We start from the raw sequence: 12069 nt of genomic DNA on the forward strand, positions 1-12069 counted from the left end.
TATATGATTTGTGATGGGCTTTGCCCCGTGATCTGTAAAAATATATAATTGCAGTGAACAGCAGAAAAGGGCAAAATGCCAAGAATTCCACGCAAATGTAAGTATTATATAATAATAATTTATAACACACACACACGAGAGAGAGAGAGAGAGAGAGAGAGAGAGAGAGAGAGAAAGAGAGAGAATGAGTGAGTGGGTGAGTGAGTGAGTGAGTGAGTGAGTGATAATTGTACATTGTCCGACGATTCGTTCCTTGCGGCGCTCCTCACGTTGTAAGGAAGACGTGGATTTTTTCGATCGAGCAACTATTTTGTACCGATCAATAATTAAGCCGATATTTTAATCAGCTGCTGGTTATACTTTGCGTTTTCCTTGCTCTGCGAGGAACGAATGCCAAGGAACAAATTATAGTCGGAAAGTGTACAGCAGGCAAAATATCTAATTATTTATTGTTCTCTTTTTTTTGTTACAGCGAAAAGCGACGGCGCCACGCCCGAAAAAAATGGTACTCCTCCTCGAACACCTCTCTCACAAACAAAAGAAAGAGAAGAGTGGAGGGAGGAAGAGAGTCGCCAGTAGAGGGAAGAAGAGAGGGAAGGAGGAAGAAGAGGAGGAAGAGGGGGAGGAAGAGAAGGAGGAAGAGGAGAAAGAGAAGGAAGAGAAGGAAAAAGAGGAGGAAGAGAAGGAAAAAGAGGAGGAAGAGAAGGAGGAAGAGGAGGAAGAGAAGGAGGAAGAGGAGGCGGAAGAGGAAGAGGAGGCTTCCTACATAAAAATGTAAGTAATTTATAGACATTTGTATAAATGTTTGTAGTGTATGTCCGTTTAGCAAACTAAGTTTTATGTCAAAATGACATATACATTTTGATGTAAAAATGACAGTTCGCTCTTTGGATCTGTTTATATATTTTCATATATATTGATAAAATACATTTTTTTTGTTGCAGCAAGTCAATCAAATGGTGTGGCGTGCATTGTCAAAAGAAAGGAGGCGGATGTATGCTGGAGGATACGCGTATCAAGCGTACGTTCCTCCAGCATACGCAGCACCCCTCCTCCGCCGCCGATGGCGATGCCAATGCTGCCACCGCCGCCGCCGACGGCGATGCTAATGCCGCCACCACCGCCGCTGCCAACGCCATATACGTATGGATACAGTAGTACTTACTACTACCGCTATCCATACATATAAATATATTACATATAAAAAATAATGGAAAATATATATATACAAAAATATAAATTGTTTATTTTATTGATTTCTCTCTCTCTCTTTCTCTGTTTCTTTTTCTCCCTTTTTCCTTTTAAACATATATACACGCACACATGCACGCACATACACATGCGCACGCAGACACGCACGCAGACATACACATGCGCACGCAGACACGCACGCAGACATACACATGTAGGCACGCACGCTTGCTCGCAAAAGACAAATACACTTCCACGCACGCACACACACACTTGTATCCACGCTTACCGCACGTACGCATGCAGGACATAAGATCAGTTTCATGTAAAAAACAAAAAAAATTTATTTCATACGTAGAGCTGTCACATGATAAAAATATTTGCTTAGTTTGCAAAATCTATGATATATAGACCTAGTTTACACAGAGTACTTGATACACGTACTAACTAATAATTTTCTATTAAATTATCTTAATTTCGGCATTAAATTTAGAGAATAGTATACTAAGCTGGTACAATATAAATCAAGATAATTAAATATATGTATCATGTATATACGCATCATCAAAAGTAAGATAATTTAATAGAAAGTTACGAGTTAGTATGCGTATCAAGTGCTTGGTGTAAACTAAGCCATATACACAAAATGAAACCTTATTTCCCTAGGAATAACATATGCGAATAATATCGTGCAATTTAAAGTAAGATTGAAAGTCTAAAAAAAACGATTAGCTCAAATAAAATTTTTATAACTGCAAATCCAGATACAGGACGATAAAAAGAGAAATCTCGTTGCACGCACGCATTTTGTAGAAAAGTATTTGCGATTTTATTACATGCATTATATTGCATCATAATATTCAAAAATGTATGCAATGAGATACATTTAGGAGAGAAAAAGCAAAAACTCCTAATTGTAAAAAATGTATACACGAACAGACTTAGATGTCTAGCCAGTCTGGCGATACAGGATATACGAACAGTCTTACATAACGATGGCGGCACCATCTATCGCGAGAGTCAGCAACTATTTTTATAGAGAGACTCCTCTTTCATCGTCCTAAATCTGGATTTGCAATTATACAAATTTTATTTGAGCTAATCTTTTTTTCTAGGCTTTCAATCTTAGTTTGAATTGCACCATATTATTCGTATATGTTATCCCTAGGGGAATAAGGTTTTATTTTGTATATATGTATCGTAGATTTTGCACACTAAGCAAATATTTTCATCATGTGACAGCTCTACGTACCAAATAAAAAATTTCTTTTTGTTTTTCACATGAAATTGATCTTATTCCTTTAGATTTTGGTGCGTACTTTAATTCTATAAAAGAGTTTTGCGATTCTATAAAGCCAATTAAAAAATTAGTTAAAATAAAAAATGTCGGTAAAACAGACGACTTTAGAATTCCCTTAAGGCGAAATTATACCACTAGAATCGTAATTAATAAAAAGTTGAAGGTTAAAATCAGTTCTGATAGTTTCTTTTTCTCTTTCCTTTCTTCTGCACCACGCTCCCTTTTCCACGTAACAGCCAAAACTCTTTTATAAAATAAAAACAGTTTAACCAATAATTAATTGTTGTCACGAGGAGGGGCATATCACCCGAATCATGACGACTGGTGACAGCGGCCAAAAGTCCAAAACCATTACGCCGCCAGTTTACAGACCGACGTAACAGTGATATTACATTTTAACATATTTTTATTACATTTTTCAGAAACATTAATTAAAAGTATATATACATCTCAGTAAACACAATTATAAAACAGTTATATTAGCTTAATGAAACAGAAAGTAACGGCACTATAACGTGTGCGTTACATGTAACTTGCATGTTAGTTTTAATTTCCCACTCATACGAAATTGCAGTTATATAACATCCATATAACGTGTTATTAAAACGTTATATTAATTGAACCAAACATTTATATAACAATTTTATAAATTTATTTAAATATAATATAAATGTAGTATAAGTTGTGACTTTGTTATATAATTATTATATGATAATAAGGTAACTGTTGTATTTGAATTTACTAATGCCTTATTTTAGCTTATAATACATTGTTAAAAATACACACAAAAATACAAAACATTGTTACATGTAATATATATTAGACATAGAAAAAAAATAAATATATTTATTAAAACAGAATACAATAATGTAAATGTAATAAATGTTTAATTTACAAAAAAATATCTCTTGGTCTTTTTTCCTTTTTGTTAAAAAAGATTTAATTTGAATTATTTATCTTTAATTTATGTTCAAGATTAAATAATAATTCAAAGTATTATTTACATGTAAAAATATAAAATTTTATGTGGAACAGCGTTCCACACACACGTCACATTGGAAGAAGAATCAGAACGAGTATTCGTCTCCTAATGACAACAAGCAACGATTTTCCTTAAAATCTCACTGAAGTGTGAACTAGTGAGTCGGCCGCGGTGGCGTCTAGATATAACACCTGTAGCTGCATTCGACTCATGAGAAGGGTCTCCAGCGGCGCAGCCACCTAGCGGTGGTGCCAGCACTCACTTGTTTGCGTGGAGTCTTATACACACGGCGGGACCGCATAGCGGTTGTGTACACGCTCGCTTGTTTTGCCGTATGTTGGGACGGTTGGTGACCGAGCCGCAACATTATATACATTCATATAATTAATGAACATTGTAAAATACCTAATTAATGATAAAATATATATAATCATATTTTTTAATAGAATTAAAAAAAAGTAAAATTTAAAGAAAAATTTGTTGGAAATTTAATATTTTAATTAATTTGAAAACCCTTTTACTGTGGTGTTTAATAGTCTAATCAATATTAATGAATAAATTATTTTACAAAATAATGTACCGAGCAGTAAATATTAAACGACGTAAAAATGTATATTTTTTTCAAAAACTTCTACATATACCTTCAAATATTTATTGCCCAGTGAATAATAAATGTGTATTGACAAAACTTTTTGTAAACATTTTCTTTAAAAAAATTTTTTATGATGAAAATTTTTAAAAATTAAAATCAATTTTTGTGATCCTGTAAAAATTATAAATGGCAATAAGACAAAGGTTTTTCTGTAATTTTTTAATAAAATCATTATTGATCGAGTTGTAAAGGGATAATTAAATTGACAGATTACATAGAAGAGCGTACATTAGTTTATATATAAAGTTTAGGTATAAACTAAGTAAATACCTAAACTAATAATAAAACTAATTTTTTTTAAACTTTTACTTTCATTCCACGAAAGGGCAAAAACATTATTTTATTTGTAAGTTGATTTCTTCTATAAGATACCAAAATTACCAAGAATATTATAGATACTGAAAATATTCAATTAATCAAAGAGATTAGTGACGTTGCATTAATAAGACATAATAGAAACGTCATTTGATATTACCTTGTTCTTTGGGATTAAATATTGCAATGATATCATTGGAATATTTTAATGATATTATCACTGTGTAATATCATAGTAATATTTCTGTGATATTTCTGTGATCACTAGAATACTTCAATGTCATTATCACTGTGTAATATCACAGTAATATTTCTGTGATATTTCAGAGTAATATGTAATATTTCTGTGATATCACAGAAATATAATATAAATGCATAATACAAATGCATTTTCAGAGTAATACGTAATATTTCTGTGATATCACAGAAATATTACGTACTATGTAGAAAATAATGAATATAACTATTTTACTAACATTTGTTTACTATTTACGCAGTAATAATATCGGGTACAAACTGCATGTCAAAACAAATATAAATTATAATTAATACTAAAACTAATTGTTATGAACCAACTGAAATAAATTATAGTTAAATTATAGTAATTTTAAAACATTTTTTCCTTTCATGAATAAAAACAACACTATATTAACATTATAATAACAGTATACAATCCAGTGTTTTCCAACTTTTATGTCACTTTACAGATAAAAGATTTTTACATTTATATCACTGGAACAGATGCCGTTTCTCTAGCGAACATTTTTAACCTCATTTTCTACGCGATGTTGAAAACGATGTCAAATATGGTCTAAATGTATAATCCGTGGGTAAATGATATCAAATAATCGATATTTATCCGTGATAACATTGTATCACACAGTGTTTATGATTATAATATTTCATTACATACCTGTTTTTTCTTATCAATGCACAAAATACGCCGGAGAGGTATGCTGGGTTCGGAAATACACTGCACTGATACACACTGAGGCTGTGATCAACTGGACACTACAAATGCTTCGAAGTATTTGATTAACTAATCAGAACAAAAAATTTTACAAATTGACCAATTAAAGGATATTAACTTGACCGCACTGCGATACACACCGACTACCGAGTAGTTATTAATTAATTAATAATTGCCATAATTAATGAATTATAATTGCCTTAATTAATGGCGGGAAGTATTGGCAGAGAGGAACTTCTCTGGTATCGGAACCGACTGAAAATGGCATTGCTATTAAGTTAGGTTAGGTTAATAAAATTTCGCGTATTTTAAATTATATAATATCAATTTAAATTATATAATATATTGCATATGTAATATAACCGTTATTATATAACATGCAATATTGTAATTATATTGCTGTTCGTCTATTGTAACACATTAATAACAGGCATCATAATAGTTTCATAATGTAGTTATATTGCATGTATAAAGTAATATTATACAATTATAATATAAATAGAATGTAACATTTGTTATATTACATGTTACTCCTATATTATATAACATACATATTCTGTGTTTACTAGGATATATGATATTCTTGACACGTGGCATGTCAAAAATATATCATATATGTATATATACTTCCAATTAATGTTTCTGAAGAATGTAATAAAAATATGTTAAAATGTAATATCGCAAATATGCATAACACTATTACAATAGTATATCGTAAACATAATTAATACAACGTAAATTTTATATTCTGATTTGTAATAATACAAGTGCATAAATGATTATTACATTAATATTTTGTGTATTTCCACTCTATTGCGTAATTTTTATATTTGATTGTTTAATAATACAATTACAAAAAGTATTATTACATATCGTTTTTATAATTTTATATACGTATTGTAAATTTACTTTTGCAATCTATTTATTTAGAAATTCAGAAATTAATTTTACTTTTATATTGCAAATTTACAAACGTGTGGAAATTTACAACTATTATAGTGAGTCTCAAAATTACCCACTGTAATAGTTGTAATTTTACACAAAAATTTTTTACAGTGTACGACTGCATTGTATCTTTAAAAATCATCGGCTGTGTGCTGTTAAAAGATCTTGATATTATTGTGTGTTTCTAAAAAACGGCTGCTGTACGCCTCTACAAATCGGCTGTGCGTCTCTAATAATTGGCTGCTGTGCGCCAATATAAGGATATTGTACGCTTCTAAAAATAGGCTGCTGTGCGAAGATACAAGACTATTGTTTTTAATAAAATGTCTATAAAAACAAGAGATTACTTTAATGCCTGCCGCTAAAGATATAATTATCCGAGGTGAATGGCTTACGGACAGTCATATAGATCATTTTCATCGACCTTTAGCAAGTTATTCGGATTATAGACCTGTTGAGAAACGTTCCGAATACAATTATTAAATACAATACAACCTGTGTCAGAAGATACAAAACATATACAAATATTATATTCAGATGGACATTATAGTTTTTACGATAAAAAGAATATATTTATATATGATTTTATAAATAATAAAACATTGCACAAACAACATAAGCAATTTTTGGAAACAACAACCGAACTGCAATGATTGTGGTATCTTTGCCATAGCTTTTGCAATTTTATTATTATTAAACATTAAGGCGATGCTGGAGTGACGACCGAACTTCAACGGTCCTGCGCCATCTACTAACAAGGAAACACAGGGAAGTGTCCGCCTCAGATTAAAACGAGTTTTTAATATGTTGTAGTACAGATAAAAATAAGGGACATGTATTTTTTTATACGTGCCCATACGCACTTTAAGGGGGTGAAACACCCCTTTGAAGAAAATCGGATTTTTTCTTTCGAAACGTGTATCGTCGAAACTATAAGAGATAAAGAAAAATGTTCTCAATGAAAATTGAATGCATGTTTTTCTCGCATAAGATGACAAAAACATTTCGAGGACAGTCTGTGTTTAATATGAAAACGCAGACATTGAGAAAAACATTTACTACAAAATAAAACGACACTACACTAAAGAATAACAACAATTACGGTGTTGTAAGACATTAATTTCTTGTTTAGAAAATAATATGTAATTAATATAAGTTAAACATTTATTTACTGGTCTACATGATTTGACTAGAATAGTTGTTTTCTTCAACATTTTACAGATAAGACTTGGATTACACAAAATTATTACTCACACATTCCATATCTTCACTATTTAACGCCAGCTCATCAACTAACAACAAGAGAACTAACATAAAACTAATTAAAAAATTAGTTAGAAATTTCATCTTTTATACTGCATTTATACAATTCAATTAAAGTGTTTATTAAATTCCATTAGTGTAGAAATATGCATAACCACGCTACTGGTGCGTGCACTTAGGGTCATTTCCTATCTTGAAATAGAATGTTTACGTCTCTGCTGTATTGACATGTATAGATTCAAGAGTTACGTATGTAAGGAAATGACCCAAAGTGCATAATGCAAAGTGTCATAAGAAAATTATGTATATAATACATAATACTAAAATTATATTTTCATGTCGAACATGAATATGGCAATATTTTGTAGGCAATATAGATTGAATTCTTCATTCCCATCGCCCATTCCCATAAAATGCAAAAATTTTTTATAATTTCTCCATTCTCGTTTGCTTATGTTTGCCTATAAGATGGGCAAATACAAACTTAAAATAGTCAGCACACGATAAACGCCTCTGATATTTAATTAATAATCAGCACACAATAAACGCCTCTGATATTTAATTAATAATAACCAGCACACGATAAACGCCTCTGATATTTAATTAATAATAGTCAGCACACGATAAACGCCTCTGCTATTTAATTAAAAGTAGTCAGCCCACGATAAACGCCTCTGGTAGTAATTAAAAATATGATTATAATTCACGGCTTACCGCTGTAGACAGTCTATGGCAACGGAAACCTTTTGACATTACATTTTCTTATGATAGGTATTTTACACCTGTCTATACCAGTGCCTCTGCATTCTAACCTCCAACTTTCTTTTGGACAGAGTTAAGTTGATCAGGACTCCGCAGTTGATGTAAGAGGCCGTCAGTAGATGTAAGAGGCCGATTCTAACCCAATTTGAGGTGGGGGAAGTCACGTAACACGGGGGAAGAGTGGGGAGGGAAAGGGAGCCCCCTCTTTTTTATTAATTAAATTAATTAAATTTATATTAATTTTATATCAAACTATTAATTAAATTAATTATATTTATATTAATTTTATATCAAACTATTAATTAAAATAATTTTTATATCAGATTATTAATTAAAATAATTTTTTTTTTTAATTGTTATTTGCTAATTTTTAATAAATTAATGTAAATTTTTATTATGTTTATATTACGTTAATATTAACCTAATATTAATTTAATATAAATTTTATATTAATTTATTAAAAAATTAGTTTAGCAAATAACAATTATTTGGGAATAAACGTATCGCTCTCTCTCTTTTTCGTGCGCGTTCTCACTCGCACACGTTACAGCTATTGTACATGGTTTTCTTTTTCTCTCGCCCGCACACATTGTTCTCGCTTGAATATGGTGTGACTAATGCTTTATCTTTTAAGGGACAATGGTTGAATAGGAAAAGATAATATTAAAGACATCGTTTCAAAATTTCAATTTTTTCTTATTTATTTGTCATGTAATGCATCATGTACAATATTATCTAAAGCGTAAGCTAACATTTCACATTCTAAAAGCGAAGTTTTATCATATTTTTCTCGTAAGAGTTTTGCCGCATCGCATTTATTATTAACATAATTTTGGCGTAAAAGGGATACAAAATGTTTATATTTTTCGCTCACTGTATATATATATATCAATATATATATATATATATATATATATATATATATATATATTGATATAAAGAGTAATATATATGCTCGACGCATTGTTCGAGCTCAAACAGAAAAAGTACAGTTTTTGGTTTCAAATACATGCAAGTATCGCGTAATGTTAATTTAACAATATTTTCATTACGCAGTTTAATGAGTTGCACAATAAGATCTTGAATCGGTAATGCTGAGGAAGGCGAAGTCGACTGCACGAGTCGCTCAATGTCCGTACGTTTCTGGAACAGTGCTGTCCACGTTGCATGAGCCAGAATTATTTGATTGCCTCGGTTGTCACCAATAAGTATCTCCACAAACGATGTTGGTCCTATGCTGATTCTAATGTCGAGATATTTATACGCTGTGGACGTCAATGCCAATCTCCTCCCCAAAATGTGAGGCGTATACCGTGGCAATGTTCTCCCTACCGTAAATTTGGTATGTGAATCATATATCAATAATATACGAATGATATGTGAATCATATCTGATCGTATAAGAATTATATGCGAATCTTATACGAATCGTATGCGATCACATGCTAATCGCATGATTAGACGTATAATGGTATACGAATAACATATCACCGTTGAACATTTGTTTCGGATCACATGTGACATGTTTGACGTATGTTCCGAATCATATAAGATTGCGTATAAGGTATGTACAATTTTTATATGAATCGTATGCGACCACATGACAATCGCATTATTAGACATACGATCGTTATGCGATCACATACAAATTACATGTCACGGGCGGAAATTATATAGAATCACGTGTTTAACATGCGGATTTATCGTATAAGAATCATATATGATTCTATACGATAGTACATCCATCATATACGATATACATCTCATACGAAATACATGCATATTTTGCCAAGCGTACCTCTAATTAAATCATTGAAGTCATCGTTGAAAAAGTCTTCTGATACAGAGTTTCTTCTCGCATAACGACAATAAATCTTAACTCGATCGATCTTATCTTATATTTGTTTATTTGCAATAATTATATACATTCTGAATAAATAATTATTTTATTTTGGCTGTTACATATTGGATAATATATATTGTTAATGTATTTAAAATCAGTTTATTTTTCATAATCTATGCAGTATTTGAATCTTTTTACAGCTCTAGATTATCAATGATATTAATAATGATATAAATTTGGGAATGGGACAATGTATTTTTCAGAATTGCTTATGATTATATTCACATGCGGAGCTACTATATCACTTATCAAAACGGCCCTCTCATTGTTACTTATTGTTTTATATTTATGAATAAAATTATTGCACGTACTGTAATTATTACGATCTACAATTGCTTTTCGAAAAATGCAGTACGAGATATTTTTATCATTATCAAGTAGAAACACTTGTACTTGTCCAAAGATGTTATCACGCAGTTTTACATAGGAATTATCAGATTTACTAGAAGCATATGAAGTGTACATGCAACCATTAACTACAATTTTCTTGAAGAATTGTGGTTTTTGGATTTCAAGGGAATGATCCCAATTGTTTTTATCAGAATGTAATACAGAACTAAAATAACGAATATTGTCGTATTTGCATGTATCTGAAACTTCATTTTTTAATTTTTTTAAAAAACTTTGTACACGGCTATTCGCGTTAACATTCGTAAGTTGTACTATTAAATCTGCAGAGAGTTGGAAACAAATATTTCGACAGATTTGATGAGGTATGCCGTTTGCATTTTTTATTATCCTAATTAACTTTCCATTTGTGGTTTCAAATGGATAAGCTGACGTTGCCCACAAAGGAGCGCAAATTCGAACGCATTCACTTACATGCAACAATTGATGTACATTAAAGGTCATTGCTGATTTGCCATATAGTACTTGAGTTCGTAATACAAATTGTGTTAATAAAAGATCCGCTCGTTTTACTTGTTCTTGTGAAATTGCAGTTCCAAGAAGTAAATAAAAACTTTCTACAAACAGTGCCCAATGTTTGACATATTTCATGTTTATATAACCTTTAATAATGGGTATACTATAAAACAGTATCCAATTTTCCCACTCTTTAGCCTTCCAATATTTTCGCTCTTCGAGAGATCGGGGTAAGCGAGAGCACTGTGTATGTGGTTTAATTTTTAAGATTTGCGCCGTTACAAGAATTTTATCAGATGTGGTCAGGAAATTTTCACACCAAAATTCACAAAATTGTCTAGCTACACCAAGTAATGCGCAGTGCATGTAATCAGGAATGAAATTAGAAACTATTTTAAATTCGGGAAGGATTAATAATGAAGAAGCTGTTTTCATACCATAAATGCTTGATTTATTGGCCTGTAATTCAGTAGCCACTGCTTCTTGTATGTGAAGAAGCATATTACTATTTATTCTGTTTTGTGGTTGTGAATGAATCAAAGGATATTTTACAGTTCCGTTAACACTTATATCTGGATGTAAACACCAATTACATCCAAAATGTCCATTAAATTGAATTATGCCTTGTAAGTCTTTTCGCGCTATAGCATCAGCACAACAGTATAAAATAAATAATTTAACATTAATGATTTTATTTAAAATTGTGCAAGATATCCCTTCATTCGCATAGATTTGACATTGTTTAACAAAAGAATACATAAAAATATTCATATCAGGTTTGGATGTTCCAAACCACAAATCACCTATTATAGGATTATCTAACCTTGTTTGTACGGGTAATTCATTAATAATAAGTTGTATAGGCCATATTGAACATTTTGAACCTCTGAAGATTGGTGCTCCATCGACATTTAAAATAGCAG

This window comes from Solenopsis invicta, chromosome 10, assembly GCF_016802725.1.
Source record: "Solenopsis invicta isolate M01_SB chromosome 10, UNIL_Sinv_3.0, whole genome shotgun sequence".
NCBI classification, from domain to species: Eukaryota; Metazoa; Arthropoda; class Insecta; order Hymenoptera; family Formicidae; genus Solenopsis; species Solenopsis invicta.